The 4,670-nt window shown below is 37.9% G+C and overlaps 1 protein-coding gene across 2 annotated transcripts in view; it reads right to left on the reverse strand.

Annotated features, from left to right (window-relative positions):
- Positions 1-4,670, reverse strand: part of COBLL1 (cordon-bleu WH2 repeat protein like 1) — a 163,693-nt gene that overhangs the window by 57,526 nt on the left and 101,497 nt on the right. The gene's annotated exons all lie outside the window — the stretch shown is intronic.

The following is a 4,670-nucleotide window of genomic DNA, read 5'->3' on the forward strand; positions in this document are numbered from 1 at the left end:
TTTTTTTTTTTTTTTTTTTTTTTTTTTTTTTTTTTTTTTTTGAGACGAAGTCTCGCTCTGTCGCCCAGGCTGGGGTGCAGTGGCCGGATCTCAGCTCACTGCAAGCTCCGCCTCCCGGGTTCCCGCCATTCTCCTGCCTCAGCCTCCCGAGTAGCTGTGACTACAGGCACCCGCCACCTCGCCCGGCTAGTTTTTTGTATTTTTTAGTAGAGACGGGGTTTCACCGGGTTAGCCAGGATGGTCTCGATCTCCTGACCTCGTGATCCGCCCGTCTTGGCCTCCCAAACTGCTGGGATTACAGGCTTGAGCCACCGCGCCCAGCCTCTATGTGGTTTCTATATCTGTTTAGTCTATAAGCTCACTTTCATTAAAAATTAACTTTTCCCAAGTACTAGCAGACACCACTGCTTATGCTGTTGTGAAGTACATAGCATCTTCTGAGAAGAAGAGCCACGAGTTCTGTAACAGTAGTATCCTTTAATGTTCATTTCTAGAAAGGCAAAGAATTGCTTTGTCTGGTGAAAAAGATGTTTATCGATTATACACATGATACACATACACACAGAAACAGGTTGAGTATCCCTTATCCAACGTGCTTGAGGCAGGAAGTGTTTCAGATTTCATATTTTTTTCAGATTTTGAAATATTTGCATTACACGAGTTGAGCATTCCTAATCTGGAAATCCAAAATCTGAAATGCTCCAATAAACATTTCCTTTGAGCATCATATTCACACCAAAAAGTTCTGGAATTTGAAGCATTTGAGATTTTGGATTTGGTATACACAGTCTACATATACATAGATGCACACATTTATATATGTGTGCAAACATATACATACACATAGACATACATACACATACATCTGTACTACACTGTATCTTATATATAAATAAAATATTTTAATTCCTCCTTCTTTCAGTCCAACCATCCATGGTATCAGGATACTTAGAAATGCCCAAGAGTTTTCAGGTTAGCATGGCAAGCCCCCTTAATGTAAGCAGGGGCTCACAAAGGCAAGATAGTGGAGACATGGTGACTTTTGGTTATTAAAGAGATGGCATCACTAAGAGATTAAAGAGATGGCATCACTAAGTCCTGGTACCAAAAATAGTTAAGCTGGCAGATGGCTGCCAACCTAATTCAGGATAGTCAGTTTCTCCCTGAGCATAAAGTCTATGAGCACCTCCAACCCTACTGTGTTCCCTAAACTGAACAAGCTCTTTTGTGAAAATCAATGCACAAACAAGTGCATTCTTCTGAAGATAACACTGTGCTTATATTTATCATACATTTGTCATCACTAGATACTTCTCAAACATAAATATGACGTGAAAAAACTGCATTAAAATCTTTTCAGAGTTACATATGGAACTCTGTTTATCTAAGAAACCCTCACACACTTAAAATTACTTTCCTTAGTCCCCCACCAAATTCTTGTATTATTCTGTTGAGATTTTTCATATTTCTTTTATATGGTAGTAACAAAGCCATGAAGAAATTTTATTTTTATCATTGAGTCTTCCCATTAGGCAGTTAACATTTATCAGTAGTAGTACATAATTTTCTATTTGAACATTTCTTTTTGTTGTTATTATTAAACAGTTTTGTGAAACAATAGGTCAGCAGCAGCTGTGACACTCAAGACATCCCTAATCACACTATAAAGATATCCCAAGTCACACTTTTAAGATATACCAAGTCAGACTCTTAAACATCTTGGATTGCATTAAGATATCCCAGAATCACACTTCCAAGATATTCAGAATCACACTACTTTAAATCACAAACACTTAAAATAGAAAATTAGTCATAGCATCAATGAGTCATGTCTGAATTATAAAACTACTGCAAACAAAGTCCCTAAATGAAACCCCATAGTAAAAACACTGATATACAGGCTGGGCAATGTGGGGGAAATCCCATCTCTACAAAAAATACAAGAATTAGCTAGGCGTGGTAGCACACGCCTGTGGTCCTAGCTACTTGGGAGGCTGGGGTGGGAAGACTGCTTGAGCCTGGGAGGCAGAAGCTGCAGGGAGCCCAGATCTTAACCACTGCACTTCAACCTGGGTGACTGAAACCCTGTCTAAACAAACAAACAAACAAACAAACAAACAAACAAACACACTGATATAAATTCTACTCTCAGAAAAACTCTTCAGCCCTAAACAAAATTTAAAAAGCAATCGAAATTTGGGGCATTCCTACCTTGCTCTCTGCCTGGAGAAAATATCTTTACTTAAAAGATTCTGGGTAAACAACTAGGACTCATTCCAAGTGCTTCTTCACACCATTTATGTTGCTACCTCCATCTACGCATAAGTGTTTAGGAAGACAATATTCATTTTGATAAATTTATGAAATGCCTACTACATTGCAAGAAACTGTGCTAGGCACTATAAAGAAAAGTAATGATATTCTCATGGCTCTGTAGTTTCTTCGAAAGCTAAGACCTACACATACATTGCAGCAAAAAACAGTATGTAATAAATATGATATAAAGTGTCAGAAGAGTTTGGAAGCCAGAGTTAATCCTTGATTCTGGGGAGATCAGGGAGCCTTTATATAAAATATCTCACCTGAGCTATATAAACTAACTGGAGAAAATGAGGGTAGTGAGTTACACCAGGGGGGAAAAAAAGTTCATAAAAGTATGGAGGTGAAAGAAATAGAGTATTTGTAGAAGAACAAAGGAAGAGCAAAGAGTCATGTGGTGAAGCTTAAGATACACAAAGGAGGGCAGGGCACAGTGGTTCACACCTGTAATTCTGGCACTTTGGGAGGCTGGGGGTGGTGGATCACCTAAGGTCAGGAGTTCGAGACCAGCCTGGCCAACATGGTGAAACCCCGTCTCTACTAAAAATACAAAAATTAGCTGGGCATGGTGGCATTCACCTGTAATCCCAGCTACTTGGGATACTGGGGCAGGAGAATTGCTTGAACCTGGGAGGTGGAGGTTGCAGTGAGCTGAGATCCCACTAATGCACTCCAGCCTGGGCAACAGAGCAAGACTCTGTCTCAAAAAAAAAAAAAAAAGAAAGAAAGAAAGAAAGGAGAGTGGTGGTGAAGGAAAAGCCTACTTAATTTTGGAGGAGAAAATAAGGTATCCCAATCTCCAGGCTAGGTAGTTTGGACTTCTTTAATCTGATATTGAATTGCTGTCCTGCAGTCTTTTATCAAAGGTAGTACCACAAACAGAGAGGCGTTTTAGATTAATCTGAGGGTGCAAGGTAAATGAAGAGAGCCAGGGTTAAGAAAAGCAGTTCCCAATTAAAAACAAAACAAACAAACAAACAAACAAAAAACAAGGAAGCCAATCAATAGGTGCCAAGCCCTGATAGTATTTCATTTAATCATATTTAATCCTATCAATTCAGCTATAATACATTTTCATAGATAAAAAAAAAAAACTACAGCAATTCAAAATACTTGGTGGCCCAGAAACACAAAGCTGATTGATGAAAAATTACTCAGATTTAGGGACCTGAGGAGGCAAACATGCTGGAAGGAGGGTAGGAAAAATCTAGGGTGCTTGTAAGTACAAATGTAGGAGAAATGTCTGATGCAGAATCTATCAGGTATAAAGAAAAAATAGATATGATGAAAATTTAGACATGAAGAAAAATGCAGCATCCTACAGAACAGTCATAAATTAGACTTGAGGATGAAGAACTAATTCAGTTAAAGAGAAAGTGGATAAGCTAGATGTTTTAAAAGGTAGTATTCAAATAAGGAACCCTAAGATCTAAGAACTGGAACAGTTTTAAAATGATGAGATTCCACCATTCTCTGGTGGAAATAGGGAAGCTGACCATGGATCTCGGTTTCCAGAGTTGAGGAAAGAGAAGAAAAGTTAACTCGGGGTGGCATATGGAAAAGTCTAAAATAAATATGACGGGTGACAGGACAGAGAGAAAAAACATGCTTCTTATATTAAAGCCACTGAGGTTTAAAAAAAAATCTGAAGAACCCAGAGATTCACTTATAGCAAGCAGAGAATAAGGCAATATAAATAGATGACTGGTACATCCCCAAGAAGAAATTCTGAAGAGTATTTGTGATGAAACCAGCATCACCTGTAACCCTGAAGAACTAGAAAAAAAGGGTGACTTTTTTTTTTTACTTACTTTGAATTCAGGAAAAATAAAATAAAATAAAAATAAAAAAAGGAATTGCCTTTGTTACCCCCAGCCAGATCCATTATCCTTTTAAAACCAGAGTAATATTATTTCAAGAATTGATGATAATGGTCGTTGTCTCTAACTTTCAAGATGTCTTTCTCACACGTACGAGGCCATCCACGGTTGCAGATGGGAGCCTACCAGAGATACAGTTTTCTCAATCTCATAAACAGGGTTCAATGTGTGATCTCCAAAATGACTTTCAATACAAAATAAATGGCAAAATGCAACTTCCTCAAATGTAATCAGAGTTAAATAACACCATATGATTTGCTAAAGCTGAACTATTTTGTTTTCATGTACTTTAATCTGTAAAGTTACACATGATTTTAATGATACATCTTAAAATTAAGGTTATCTTAAATGAGGTTTTCTAGACAAAACCAGACTGTAAGAATGCAATACCCAACATATTCTCTTCCTTATACACAACACACACACACACACACACACACACACACACACACACACACACACACACACACA

This window comes from Theropithecus gelada, chromosome 12 (genome assembly GCF_003255815.1).
Source record: "Theropithecus gelada isolate Dixy chromosome 12, Tgel_1.0, whole genome shotgun sequence".
Classification (NCBI taxonomy): domain Eukaryota; kingdom Metazoa; phylum Chordata; class Mammalia; order Primates; family Cercopithecidae; genus Theropithecus; species Theropithecus gelada.